Source organism: Sylvia atricapilla, chromosome Z (genome assembly GCF_009819655.1).
Source record: "Sylvia atricapilla isolate bSylAtr1 chromosome Z, bSylAtr1.pri, whole genome shotgun sequence".
NCBI lineage: Eukaryota > Metazoa > Chordata > Aves > Passeriformes > Sylviidae > Sylvia > Sylvia atricapilla.
In genome coordinates this window covers 65,625,602-65,640,849 of record NC_089174.1, presented here as the reverse complement: position 1 = coordinate 65,640,849, position 15,248 = coordinate 65,625,602, and the positions used below count along the sequence as shown (strand labels likewise).

General features: G+C 40.9%; 1 protein-coding gene across 1 annotated transcript in view; it reads right to left on the bottom strand.

Moving 5' to 3' along the window:
* Positions 1 to 15,248, bottom strand: part of CELF4 (CUGBP Elav-like family member 4) — a 702,240-nt gene that overhangs the window by 307,344 nt on the left and 379,648 nt on the right. The gene's annotated exons all lie outside the window — the stretch shown is intronic.

Below are 15,248 nucleotides of genomic sequence, written 5' to 3'. Positions count from 1 at the left end.
GGGGATTATCACTATCCCCAGAGCTTCTCACTCCCAGCAGAGAGGGCAACAGATGCTCATAATGTTCTTCACTGGCAGTGCCTAACATGATGTGGGTGCTGGAAGAACAGGGATGAAGATATACCACACCTGTCAACAGCCAGAGATGTAGACTGGATCAGAATGAGCTGAATTTAATCTGAAAGCCCTTCCCTGTCTCTTACTTCTTGTCACATAAAGTAATCAATACCATGTGCAGACGAGCTATTCAAAATATCTTTCTATGTGTGACCACCTCTGAGCAGAAGGAAAATATCTTTTTGATTTTTAAGCCAACAAAGAAAGTAGAAGTTCAAACAAGCATCACAAGGAGCATGAGGTCAGAAGGCAAAGGGAATCTCCTAACATATGTCTTCCCAATAAAATCAGACCACAAATTGGCTGATGAATGTCACAGGATGCCTTCAGGGAATAATATCCATCCCTTTTTTGCGACTAATCACAGTTGGGCACCAAGGCCATTAGTTTTATTTTTCCTTTTTTTTTTTTTTTTCTAATTTTCACCTTTTCTTTTTCTTTTGGAAAGTGATTCATAATAACTTAGATTTATTCTAATTGCTCTGCACATTTTTTAGTAATAACAAGTTATCAAGCTGGCTGACAAGTAGGTTAAGATGATGAAGAGCCTAGCAGATCCTGCTGTATTGTTGTCTTCAGAGGAAAACGTACTTATCCATAAACTGACTACAGTTAGACTCACACTCTGGAAGAGAAGGATCAATGGCTACAGATGCTACTGAGGAGTTTCTGCTCTCCTCTATGGCTGTATCATCCAACAAAATCCAGACAGCTGAAGTGCCAAAACCAACAAAGAATCTGGTAATAGTTAAACCTTGTATCAGCCCTTCCTTCTGCCACTGCATAGACCTGTTGTTCGCATAGGTACCACAAGATATTAGCAGGACAGAGGTGATATATGAAGCAGCATCATCAGGACAGATATCCTGCCACAGGACTCCTTTTTACCCACATGTGAGCAGCTAGTGTTACACACATTCCAAGATCTAGCATCACACAGGTGAGGAGAGTACTCTATGTCATGTAACTCCAAATGTGTCACACTTAAAGTGTAACTCTAAGCCACTCTTAAGCTTGGTGTTTGCGACATAAACAGTGTATGGACTTTCGCAGTGTCTGCTTCTCTCTACTAATCATGGAGTTTGTCTTTGCATTTAGACTTAGCTGAGATGAAGCCCATCTTGCTTCTCATGTGCAGCATAATGAACCCACATTACTCAGCTGTTCCCTCAGCTGCTCAACCTCTGACTGTTTGTGTTTGCAGCAGCTTGGTGTTGTCCATCCATGTACCAACATCTGACTCAAGACTTGATTACTTTTAACACTTGTACCCTTATTACGTATTGTGGGTTCCTGATGTGGACCCTATGACTAATCCAACTCCTATGGTCAGAGGAGGGGGGTCAGAGGTCCCTGGTGCTCATTCCAAGACAGCCAGAGCCTGCATCCCAAGCAGTCAGCAAGAGAAATAGTCACAGTAGCCAGGAATTTATGGGAGCTGTGCAGCATGCAGCCTTGAGAGGCAAAGTCTGGAGACCAAATGGGCACAGCCTTGAGATACAGAACATCCCATAAATCTACCCACATAGGTTCTGATCTGAAGCGTGCTAAAGTCCATGAAAATTTGTACTGAACTCCAGTAACATTTGGATACTGCCTTGAGAAAAACTAGACAGACTTCATCCTTCTTTTTGAGCAGAATGAAGTCAGTTTGCACAAGGCAGAGGGCATTATCAGACCCTTTGGCAAAAATTAAAGGAGACAAATATTTGTTTGGACTTTGGTTGTGTTTTTGTTTTGTTTCTCTTTGTTTTGGTTTGGTTTTCTGTATTTTTTTCTGAGATTGAGTAGTGAGAAAAGTAAGTCAATCCTGAAGAAAGTTAAAAAAAGAGTGAGTGAATGAGCATCCAGAAGAGGAAAAAAAAAAAAAAAACAACTGGGGAAATTAATAAGTAAAAGGCTAGTGTAATTTAATGTACACTATGATTTATACACTTGACAAGTTCTTTATAGACCAAAGAGAAAGTGCTGCCTGAACAGAGCCCATAATACAAATTGAGATAATCTTGACATGAAAGACACCAATTATAAGAAGAAACACTGAGAGGAAAATAATTAAGTTTCCTTTCTCCATCTATGGATTTTTTTTTTACACAGACACTCTGGGAGCAAGAACTTGTCATGGGGACCAGAAAAGGGCTAAGTGGGGAAATAAAATGGCAGAACAATGAAGCTTCCTCAGTCCAGTGAAATACCTTCTTGGGGAAAAGAGAGTTCAGATATTCAAATTCACTGCTTATTCTTTATCTTGAAATAGCCATAAGTTAAGTGGAATGAACCCAAAATTTATATTCCAAAAGGCAGCCTCCTGAAGAGTGTTTGGGGAAATACTGATACAGTCTTCTTTAATATCTGTCCTGTCTTGGTGGACCTGAAGAGTATGAAAGGGGAAAGAATATTTGCCAGACAGCAGGAAATCCACCTGGGATCTGTGGAATTACAGAGAGGTGGCTGTAAGGTATTACTGAACCCTTGTTGCTAGAAGCCTTCAAAAGATATTTGGCTACATAGGAAAAGACCTAGGGAAGGTTGGCCCAACATTTGAACTGGTAGATGGAGTAAGTGGACTCTGCTAGGCTTTCCTTTATGATATGCTACACTCCTGTCCTTTCAGTGGTCCTTCTTTCCTCTGCTCATGGATGCTCTTTGTGCTCTCATTTGAGATATGGTCATGCTTCCTTGTTCTGTATCATCCCTGTTGGGGTACCACTGTGAAAGGAGTAAACTATTTTACCATTTGTTAGTCTCAAAAGCATTTATATCCCCTTTAAATTCTCTACCATCCTTTAAGACCTGACTAAAATTTTTATTCTCTCCATAATATGGAGATGTCCGACTTTATGGTACCAGAATGCTCTACAGTTATAAAACCAGTATAAATCAGTATAATGTTTATACTCATTCATGATTCAGAGTCCCAATTGGCCAAAATTTTGCTCTGAAGTGCCTTGCTCAACAACAATTTTGTAACAAAGATGTGCTGAGGACCACTGAGGCACAAAGATTTAGGCAAGAGCCAAATAATTTAATTTATTTCTCTGGTTACATATATAGCCACAGTTTTAAAAGAGGTGGTGAGACAGTGGCACACCAGAGCTTTTTATTCACGAGTGTTTCCAGTGTGGAGTTCGGAAAAGCCTATGGCTCTGCTTCTCCATCTGTACTGGGAAGAAGCACCACTACAGCTGTGAATAGGCCCATATGTGGATAAGAAGAGAGGCTGTGTGTCCTTTTCCCACAAATGCCATAAATATTTGTGTTGATGGTGGAGTTAGAACCTCATGTGCATCACACTTCTCATTTTCCTGTGATTCCTTGCATGTTCTTCTCTGCTGAACTCCACTTTGATTACCACACTTGCAAACCTTAGGCAAGGTGATCATACTTGCTATGCCTCATACCGTCCATTTTGGGTTGTCCTTCTTTTTTTGGTCAAAAAACAACCCATCCAAATTATACCAGATGTCAACATCTCACACCAAATTGCCACTGCCCCACCTACCCCCATTCCAATTCTCCCAGCAAGCAGAAACACAACATCATTTTTCATGTCCAATTACAGCCACTGTCGTGCCACTGTTAAAAGACAGCGCAGGTACCCCTGTCAAAAAGGGTTTGAGTTACACGAAGCGATGAATTATAGCAAGCCCTTTTTCAATTCTCCACAGAAATGAAATGTCAGAGCTTGCTGCTGTATTTTTCTCAGCACCATCAGCTACAGGCCTCTGCAGGAATTAGACAGGGGACAGATGCTTTTCTGCATCATGATTTTTCTTTTCCTAAGGTTGTAGGTTTTTTTTTTTTTCCCCACCAACCTTTTTCTGCTCCCTCTGGCTTTGATATTAATTTAGAGCAGGTAGAAGGATCACTTGGGAAAGAAGGGTAGGAAGCAGAGACAGCGGATTTCTCACTGTCTCCATCTTTCTTCTTCTCACTGTTCCTACTACGCTTTTTCTTCTTGTCTCACCCACTTTTTCATTGCTCATCAGTGTATCTTGTGTTTTTAAGTAGATCTAAAACTCTGCTTGGGAATGGACAAATACAGAGATTAAAAAAAGAAGAAATGGAAAAAAAAACCCTCAAAAATATGAATATATCCTGAATACCTTAAAATGTGCTCTGAGACAGGCAGAAAAATAGAAAATGAGGAGACTACCAAAGATGAATTAAATGCCATTAACAGTTAGGAAGATCATGACCAAGCAGAAGGGAGCTATGTTGGAGATAATCTGCTAATTGTGCTTAAGGATTATGTCACTTCAGGAAATAAAAGGTTATTCTTGACATATATTGTATTTTTTATAGGACTGTGGAAAACTATCCTGGTGATCATCATCATCATCATCATCATCATCATCATCTTTCTACCATCCTTAGAGGTCTTAAAAAATGGAATACTCCTTGAGGACATATTGATGGCATTGGTTTCTATCCAAAACCATGACAAAAAGATTTCTGCTGCCCATGTTTCTGGAATTTTCCAAAGAGTGCAAAAAAAGGTAGAGGTGTTAACCTCTGGCAAGGCCTGTTTCCAACTCTTTGCTGGGTTTCTGGGTGATTTTGGACACATCATTACATATTTCTCTTTCTCAACTTTTTATTCTGCATAATGAAGATAAAGATACCATCATGTATCAGGTGGTTGATGGGGAAAAAAGTACCTAAATTCTGGTTTTAAGCAGCCAACCAAACAACCAATCAACCAACCATCCAACCAAATATCTAATCATTCATATGCTTGAATTATGTGGAGAGATATAAAGGCAAATAACAAACTCTTCATGCTCACTGATGTTGTGTTTGGTATTGTTCAGGCATCAGTCCCCTAAATCAAAGATGATACTCAGCTGTGACCTAATCACAAAGGATGCCGGCTTGCAGGTCTTAGCAAATGTTTACTGGGCACTCCTGCATCTCTCTAATTGCTGGTTATCTTCATGGGAAAATAAAAATCCCATCCTGAGCAACTTCTTCCCTAAACATAATATGTAGTTCTTGATAGTCTCATGACATAGTTCAGATGTTAATTGGAGCTAGGAATAGTTTAATACCTGCTCTGAAATTTTCAGAAAATATGTTCATGATTAATTTCATCGGTGGGACAGGTTTTTCTGTTTCAAATCTCTCCCCAGAATACTAAGAGAAATTTAATTTTACCATTTCTGCTAACTGAGCCTGCCATGAGTCTTTTTTGAGTCTGTCATGTGCACAATAGTAATTCCTCTGAATTCAATACAGCTATTTTTGTGAGCAAAGGTATTGGCAGGAATGTGTTTGTAGGAGTGGGTCATAATTTTTAAAGCATTGAACAAAATCTGCCCTGATAGAGGGCCCTAAGGAAATGCAAAGTATATCAGTGTCAAAGTTGGAAAATCCAAGAAAATCACCTACAATTGAATTGTGTATGTGTAATTGCAAAGTTCGAGTAAATCACTCTGTACCTAATTCTGAGTGACATAATTGAATTACAGTGATCTAAGCTAGATAGCCATAAGCATGAATCCAAAGCAATCTCCTTTCTCTGAAGAAAAAAACCTCAAAGGGCTCAGGTGCTCAGCTCAGGGAAATTTCTCCAAATGCTACAGGATCAGAAAGGTTTCTTCACCACAGGTTAGCTACACAAGTAGACTCTTGTATTTGTCTATTGCAGCTGTAAGGCACAGAGCAAAAACATGTCCCCATGGGAATAGAGGTAAGTGCTGTGTTTGCATGGATTGGTGTGTAATTACACATTAACCACATTTACTGTGGGCACTCTGAATTGCTATAATGTTGGATTAACAAAAGAGAAGGAGAGGAAGTATTTTAAAAAGTTTGTTTAAAACCCCCGAATTATTCACATAGGTTTACCTTGTTAGTAATGCGTTGCCTCTGAAATTACTATCCCAAACCTCATATTGGTCAAGGACTCTTAATTCCTCCCTGCCATCCTCTTCCCTACCTGTTGAGATATGTCCAATAGATATGTACACAAACAGAGGAGAACACCTGAAATGGTAATGTGCAAAATATGAAAAAAACCCATTGAAAGGTCTGACCTTTCCAAATCAGTCAATGCTCTGGTGCCTACCCCTGAGAATGATTGCTACTGGCCATCCCTGCACTCTGAGAGGATTTTCTATATATCATATGAAACACATTATAACCCATCTGTCTAACTATTGATTTATCTTTCTCCTTTTCTCCTGTGTATAGATGAATGTAGAAGGGCTCCAGTTCAGCTCATGCTCATGTGCACAAGCCTGTGGCTTCAATACAAAACTTCTTCCTCACAGAGCAGTTTGGACTCGAGTTTGAAGAAACTGCTAATCTTGTTAATAGGCAACTAAACCATTTGGTTTGTTTCTGGGGTAGCTGAGCATGTAGTGCTCAGTCTTACAGTTTTAAATGAAGTGGGGTATGGTAAAGGGAGAATTCAACCTTTAGCATGTTTGAGGACAAAAGGACAAAACCAGCATGCTTGGAGTGAAGTCTCATAAGTCTCATTGTTGTCTCTCTCTTTTTTTTTTTTTTTTTTTTTTTTTTTTTTTTTTTTAGTTATAAATATTGTTTTGTATGCAAATCTGCATGTGACAGAGACAGCAGGAGATTTCCCTAAAATTTTGGGCAGTCACACTGTAAAAATGGTGCTCGATGGGTCATTTTCACTCACTAGACTGTGCTGCCACACAGTACCTTAGTGACTAAAAAGAGCAGATGATGCCCTGACCACCTATGTGGGTGTTTATTGCACTCATGGATGTTGCTTGGCTCCTGCACTTGACCTTTCTTTCCTGGAAAAGAAGGGTATCTTGTGGATGACAACTTTTGAAAATGTGTCTGTAGCCCCAGAGCCCTCACACGAGCGAGAAGTCCCTGAACATTTAGTGAGTATACTCAAGAATGTAGAGAGTTCCAGGACTGGCCCTCTGGTCATGCTAAGCTACATAAAGGGTTTATTTTTATGTGTATCCTGACAGCAGAGGTATAATTCTTGAATGAACATTCTGCTCATTAAGTCTCATTCCCTGCTGATACAATAAACAATCACAATGTGAAATTCTGTTCATAAATGCATCAAATTCTAATATAAAACTAAGTCAGTCTTTTGCTGTCCTTTCCTCTCTTTCTCCCTAGTATTAGTAGGGAAACGTTCTTCCACAGCCCCATATTTTTTTCTAATTTCCCTCTTGAGTTTATTCAAGATAATTTGCACACAATTTTAAAATACGCCCATACACCTTCTATCAAAAATCATTCTTCTCTATCCCTAACTTTTCCTGTTAGCTAACATAGCATGTATTAAGTATAAAGAGACCTCGTTCTCTTTCAGACTAGACACTGTGATCCCAAACTCCTTCAAAGCAGAGCAACAGCATAGTCATAGAATGATGAAATCACTGATGTTGGAGAAGATCTCTAGGATCACCAAATCAAACTGTTAATACAACACTGAAAAGTCCACCATTAAACCATGCCCCCAAAATGTTCCATCTACAAGTTTTTGAATGCTTCCAGTCATGATAGCTCCATCACTTCCCTGGCAGTCTGTTCCAATAATTGACCATCCTTTTGGTGAATAAATGTTTCCTAATATCCAACTTCAACCTCCCCTAGCACAACTTAGACAATTTCCTCTTGTCCTGTCAATTGTTATCTGGAAGAAGAGATCAACTTCCACCTGGCGATGATACCCTTCCACCTAGTTTTAGAGTGACAAGGTCTCCCCTGAGCCTCTCATATTCTCCCCAGAATATGAAGGTAGTCCATATGGATACAGCAAAGACAGTCTTACACTAACAAGCATGGATTCTTACTCTGCTGATGGCTAAATGCATGTACGAAGCATCACAGCATTTAAATGAGTGCTGAGAACACATGCTGAGGGTTTTGGATGGGTTTTGCAGTGTGTACTAGCAAAGGTATTTTTGGATTGTGGATCTCTCTCTCTCCCTGCACCTCCCAGTTGAAAGCCTCTTCTCAGACCTCATATCCCAGTGGTGCCATAGGTGCTCTTGGTGCTGTTCTGCTGCTGTCTGTTGGGCAGGTGGGGTGTTTCCTGCATGTGGGGCACACCACAGTCACACAGAGGCCAGAGACTCCTCAGCATGGATATGGGCAGGGCAGCAATCAGGACAGAGAGACAGTTGTATCCCTGAAGGCATTATAGACATAACCCTTGTTCCCTCACTAAGAGATGAACATCTGCTCTTGTCTCTCCCTTATCCTGAGCCCATGATCTCTGGCTATTGGAACTTTTCCTGCTGTGCTCTTCCCTCTCTAGGCTTTATTTCTTTTCCTGAAGCAAGACCCAAACGTTACCTTTGCCACTAATGGTTGGTTGGCTTGACTCTGCAGACTTCAGGCAAGGCCAAGCTCCCCTGACTTCAGTGCTTTGAGTGCAAAAAGACCTTGGCCACCATCCATCCAAGAAGATTAGACCTCCTGTGCTTGTAGCTTTGCATGCCTGGCCACAAAGATAAGAACCACAGACAGCCCTTTTGCCTGTGGAGAAATGCCTTACAGAGCACTGCCATTTAACAAACAACTGAGTAAGCTATGTAAATTAACTAGCTGCTTTCACCCACTGCCAGGACCATGAAATACAGGCTCTCTCACTGATCTAAATATGCAGGTAGCTTCAGAGCCTCCCCAAGAACTAAAAGAGGCTCTCAACAGGTTAAGACTGCAAGCAGGGTTTTTCTTGGTACTGGGCTACCAAGATCCACCCTGAATTAGAAAGTGTTTTTTCCCCACCACTGGTCCTGCTTTCAAGGTTACTCTGTTCACTCTCTTCCTCCTATCCCAATTTCCCTTTTTCCAAAGGCTGAAGTCGCTTGCTGCAGTATAACAGACAGCAGTCCATTCCCTCAGTTCTGAACCACAGGAGGCCCAGATCTAAGTCTATTTCATGTAGAATGCTCTGGTATTTCTGAAGCACAAGAGCTTCCTCCTCAAGGTGTATCCCTATCCTATGTAGGTGTTATGGTTGTGCCCTCCTTTCAATTCTATTAACAAACAAATAAAGTTCAATTTTTTTCTAGACAGAATGAAACAAGTTCCATTTGAGCAGAACCCCCAGCAGCCATGCCACTGACTTGTCTAAGCTGATTTGAAATCACACCTCAAATTAGATGTGTGAACACTTTGTTCTGATGATAAGCCCCTTTTGCTGTGCACTGGATCAGGGCTGTGGCTCCTGAGCTGGCAAAAGGAAAATAAAAAATAATTTTACAAAAAGAAAATAAGCAAGGAAAAACTCAGAGAAAGAATAAGATTTTCTTAATCTTGATAGTGTTCCTTTAGAGAAAATCTTCTGTGAAGGGACTTAGTGTATTACCTTTTTCTTCTGCCATCCTTCACAGCTAGGAAATGCATATGGGGTATGATTTTAAGCCCATCCAGATGCTCCGGTTAGTCCTCAGTTTCTATCAGTAAATGAATAAGCGTAAGCTGAAACCTTGCAAATTTTGGTAGAGCCTTCAAAAAGGAGAAAACCTAAAATCCATAGATTCCAAATGTATTTCTTTAATTGGGAAAGGATGGAAAGCTTGAAAAAACCCGAAACAGAAGCATGGAAACAAAACTCAACAATCATTCCAGACTCCAGACCCCCAGTGCAATTCTCTGTACCAGTTTCAGGCTGTTTCAGATCAGGCCCCCCAGTGCAAAAGGAGCTACCACTCACTCCCATGTATGTATAACTGGTATCATCTGGTCCTATGTTTTGACAATTATCTGTAACATAATTACCAGACTGATGAGTCTTGCTGATTAATTATGCCATCCTTCAAAGTTGATCTGGGTACTTAAAATAAACAAACATGCTGGTTGGGTAACAAAGGTGATTTTCTCTCTCTGTTCCAGGCAACAAAGGCTAGCAAGCTCATTCCACTATGTAGGGATGTGGTCAGAGACCCCCAGAGATTGGTTTTTGATCTGTCATTCATGTGGGGCTGCTTCTCTTCTGATCCCTGACCGCACCCTGACTTCCCCCTCTCCTGAATGATAAATATTTCCCCTCTGCTGAGAGCTATCCAACAAAATGATGTCTGATACTGATGTATCACTGATATTCTCCTTCTCTAATTATGCCTAAATATTGCCTTTCTTTCTGTCTCGAACAACCACTTCTTTTTTTTTTTTTTTTTTTTTTTATCAACATGTACCAAAGCATTAAACAAGACATTCCATTAATTTCTTCATCATCATAACTTAAGCCTGGGACATACCCTTTAAATATTCATTCAGCTATGAAAACTGGGCATTAAAATTTTAATAATGTCAAGCTCATTTGAACTGAGCTCCTGGGGGACTATTATGATACAATTAGAATAAATATGATGATTGATTTGGTGTAAAGGTTCACCTGTCCACATGTGTTAGTGGCCAGAAGCAGCGTGCCACCTCTGGCATCACAGCCAATAGCTCCAAGTTATTTAAAGTTATTTTCTGCCTTCCTCATCACCCCCATTCCCACTTGCATGCAAGCTTGACCCCCTCACTCACTCACACAGAACGTTCAGCTTGGATTAAGTTGGAAGGAGCAAAGCAGAGGAGCCTCACTAGGTGCTGCATCCAGCAGCACTCTCCTCCCTCCTTATCCTTCTTGTGCTGTGACTGAGGAGAGAGCGTTTTACACAGACAGGAGAAGTTCAGCTATAAACTTTCTGGCGGCCGTGGCCATTAACCTTTTGCAGTGTGTGTGTCTGAGCTCCTGGGCTCTGATGCTCCTGGGCAGATGGGTAGCGAGCCTAAGCAACACTGACATGTCTGAACCAGCTTGGAGGAGAACAAGGCTTGTGCTTCCTAGCAGGATCTGTCCAAAATCACAGTGCAGAAATAGTCTCGAGATGTGATGCTGAGAGCAAAACCAAAAAATACAGAGGGGAAACTGAGCAAGAAATCACACTACTTAAGGAGCCTTCTGTTTCAAATGCAGGATGTTCTCAAATGCACAGACAGATAATTAAAAGATTTTGGTCCACTGGGTGCTGAGCATATTTGAAAATTTGGGCCAGATTGTACTTTCTCTCTCTGCAGTGTGAATTGGGTGCTACATAGTATAAACTATGAAAGGAGATAAAATGGAGCCACCACCACTGAAAACAATCATAGGTGTTTTTTTTTTTTTTTTTTTTTTTTTTTTTTTTTTTTTTTAAATAATCTACTTTAAATAAACTACTAATTAATTCTTTGAATAAGGGTAACATGCAAACCTCTCTGCTTTTAGAGGTAGCCCTGATCTATCCCTGCTTACAAGCACTGCCAGAGCTTCTAGCTTTTGGGGCTTTACCATCAGTCTCCTGACATATGGTACTTTCCTTAAATCTTCAACTTCTGGACATGAGCAACTTTTTAACTAGAATTTTAATTCCAGAATAAAAGAAAATACTTAATGCTTAAAATATCACTCAAAGAAAACAAAAATGTGAAAATAAATTTTCTCTTATTTATATTATTTTATCATGCAAGATTGAGATAATTTATGGCTGATGAATCTTTACGGTTGGCAGTGTTAAATATGAGAAACCTTATTTGATTTTCATTGTTTTCAGCTTTTTTGTCTCTCTCAGTATTTACTAAAAATATATACTGATCCTAAATCTGTCACTTCTTTTTCAAATGCAAATCAAGTCCATCTCCTTTTCCTATTTATTATCTCTATTTCTGTATGATTTCCTTTAGTATTAACTTTTAGTAATACTTTGGTGTTATTTACTTTTGCACTCCTACTCCTACACCTTCCAAAAAAATTTTTTTTTACGATTAACTCAACTCATTACAATATGGAGACAAGAAAGGGAGAAAATGGTCACTTGGTGTTGATTTGCTCTGAAGGAAAACGACAATTTGGGGAACCTTCTTACTGTGAATGCAGACTGTGGAAATATATATGGCCTTGTACACTTTTTGGAAGTCTATTACCTATCATCTCCTTCCCTACTAAGTTTCCTCCATGGAAAAAGGGGGTTAGACAGTAATCTTTACCTTCAGGGCCCATTGTGAGGATTAATTAGATACTATTCCTACAAAATTGTAAAGTTCTAAGATGCTATACGGGTTCTCACTGTTATTGTAACATGCCATACCTGCATAACATCTACCACTGCAATATTACCCCTTGGTTGTTGAAGACTACAGAACTGCTGCTTCTAATTGAGTTAATGGCTTCATAGGTTGGTAATTTAATAAAACAGACTGCTTAAACCAGCAAGGTTTTGATTAAATGGGGTGTGTGCAAAGGGGAATTTATATTTGTTAGAAGCTCTCTGAATCCATGGTACTAAGGCATGGATAATGCTGGTATAACAGTCCCTTACACAGAGAGGAAGGACAGAGCTGAAAGCCATGGAATCATGGGAAATCTCGAGTTGTAAGTGACCTATAATGGTCACTGTAGTGTACCTAACACTCATCTATATGACTTGGAGCATTGCCTAGATGCTTCTTTAACTATGACAGTCTTGGTGCCCTTTTGGGCCTATCCCAGTGACCAGACACCCACACAGTGAAGAACATTTTCCTGGTGTTTACACTGAAGATCCCCAGATACAGTTTTATTCCATGAGGGAATTAGGAGTTCAGCACCCCTATCTCTGCCCCTCTTGAAAATCTTGTGGGCTGGTTCACATCCCGCTACAGTCAGGTATTCTGGGCTGGTCTCGGGGGTATGCAGAGGGTGATGGTGCGCACATATAGATAAAGCACTGTGCTGCTGCCACTGATCACTGTAACAAGCAGATCTACCGTAGGACATTATGTGCCTTGACTGGCTTCAAGGAGAAATTCAGTTTTTCCTTTCCAGCTGGCCTTGCCCCCTAACTTATGTCTAGTACTAGAGGAAAAAATGGAAAATTTGGGGGAGAGCCTATTTCCTGAACGGAAAGACTTAGCTTGTGCTGAAATCACAAGTGTAGCTTGAAATTGCCTTTCCGAAACAAGTGCCTGGTCGCGCCCATGCAGAGGAACGGGCTGCTTGGAGACCTCCAGAGGGAGCTCTTGGCTGCCTAAATTTAAACAACTAAATTAAGCAAACCCAATTTCCTAGATGGAGAAATTAAGGATTTTCTCCGGGAAGCCTGCTTCATTAGGTACTTAAAATGTACTCAAAAGTTAGTTACTTCAGTACACAGACTGGATCGCACCTCTGACTTCAGTGGCTGCTCGTCTGCAGTGATTTTTGACTGCAGGAGCGGCTACAGGTGTTTCCACTGCCTGCTGGAGTCAGTAGGAGAATATTGCCCTGATCTTGGAAAAGCAAGAAAAAGAACCCCTGCATCGTGATACTTTTCTGTGCTCTAAATGCCAATTCATATCTGCTTCCTTACCACAGGTCAGTGCCACTGAGAGTTAAAATTTTATTCTTGCATCCTCTCTCAAGAGCTCCCAGTAAGGCAGTTCTGAAACCAAAGCAATCCCTCCTTTCATCCACCTGACCCTGAGAAAACAAAGCAAGCCAGGCACAGCGGACATGGCTATTTTGTGTATAAAGAACAGCACCCACAAAGCTCATGAGAAGCTTTTTTGGCTGTTTCAAGACACACTGATAGATAATCAGGAACAGGTCCAAGCTGCAAAGTTTCACCTGTCAAAACCTGGGCAGGAACTTACCATAATAAGGGCCAGGCACAAAACTCAGATGGTGACAGAAACACAGACATCTTAGGAGGGCATATGGCAACTGTGCAAGTGCCTGGGGTTATACCTGGTTCAGAAATCTGGCTCAGCTAAACAGGTACTCACTCACATCTTGACCTGACCCAGCCAAGCTCACCAGCTCACCACTCAGATACCTGCACTTGCACAGGTCTCCATTCAGATACAGAGCTGTTGGGGTCTCATCAAGGCAGGTGGGGGGTGGTGCCTGACCTTGTGGATCCAGAGGGGCACCTGAGGCCAGCCATGAGTCCTGGGTATGTTTTCCAGAAGGGTTACTGACATTTTGTGACTCCAAAGGACCTGATGTCAGCACTCTGGAGGGGAACAGCTGGCTCAGCAGAAAGAAAAAATAATAGGAAATTGGGAAGTCTGACATCAAAAGTGGATGTTTTTCCTTCTCCTAAAATGTTGTGCTCTCGTTTGGTGGCAGGTTGTTGGTCCTGCTAGTTAGTCTCTAGACTGTCTTATGGCAGGGGTCAAACTGCTTAATGAAAATTGTCCTCTTTGACCTTAATATCTGTGAACTCTGCTGAAGTTCATGAAAGGTTTGTGCTCTCATGGAGCCTCAAGTAAAGACTCAGGACAATCTGCTTTTGAGCTTTATACTCCAAGTATAGTGCTTGTTCCCCACAATAATCTTATTTAGAGGATCCTCAGAGATGTTTTGGTTAACATTAATTTCATGCCAGTCCAAAATGCCCCTGTGACAAGCTCCATTGAGCCAGTGCTGAACAAAGGAAATTCAAAATTCAGCTCCTTCACGTGAGATGATGTGTGTGTGTGTGTGTGTGTGTACGTGCTTTAACTAAATCATTTATGGTCAATAATGCCAGGTTATTATAGGTCAATAACTTTCCATTATTCACTAGCCTTGCTGTGCTCCCACTGTCAGGCAGCACAATGGCATGTTGGCTCTTGTGAAGCAAAAATCTCCTGTTGGGAGCTTTGGAAAAGCAAGCACGAACACAGCTTGAGCAGAGAAAAAGAAAACAAGGGAGGGAGAGAGTGTGAAAAAGTTCTAGTTGCTCTCAAGAGTGTCTTGGGGAATGCATGTCTGACATACTCTCTCATACATGCACGCACACTCAGCCCCTAAATTCATTATTCTTATGCTCCCAGCTGGTCAGATGTGAGGCAGCCCAGATCCCACGGCTGCATGACCAGAGAGCTGGTCCTGAACAAACATTATCTCTCATTAAGGTCTACAAGCTCGGTCTTAATGCCACAGTAACTTGTGGGTTGTCTAAGCTGTGTGTGTGCACAGTTAACGCCCACAGCTGCCTGCTTTGTACTGGGCACCCAGGAGAGGAAGTGTATCAGGTTTTTTTCAAGTCAGATTTGCACAGATTTTCAGTGCAAATGTCAACAAAAAAACAAAAATGAAGAAATCAAAAATTGCAGGACGAAAATTATAGTTGCTCCAGTCACTGCCGCACTGGTACTAATGCTCTGCCCTGTGTCTCATATGAAGGATGGTCAGGAGCCTGGAA